The sequence below is a fragment of the Diachasma alloeum genome, unplaced genomic scaffold (genome assembly GCF_001412515.2).
Source record: "Diachasma alloeum isolate Michigan unplaced genomic scaffold, Dall2.0 Dall_scaffold_00310, whole genome shotgun sequence".
In the NCBI taxonomy this organism is placed as follows: Eukaryota; Metazoa; Arthropoda; class Insecta; order Hymenoptera; family Braconidae; genus Diachasma; species Diachasma alloeum.
Window position 1 is genome coordinate 363,725 of NW_021680449.1, and position 211 is coordinate 363,935.

Consider the following 211-nt stretch of genomic DNA (forward strand, 5'->3'; position numbering starts at 1 on the left):
CTAATTAAAAAATCGTCTCTCCCCTCCCAATTAACATTAAGGAATGAAACCAATGCTGTTCGATGGAGAATTAAATTCCCCACCCAACAACTCCCGATTCATTCCTCAATCTCTCTAATGAAAAAACTATAACTGCGACGAAAGTCGCAGCGCTATGAAAAACTCAATGGTTTCTCGTCGCAGAGCGCTTCTCCATTAATTCGCCCGCTAA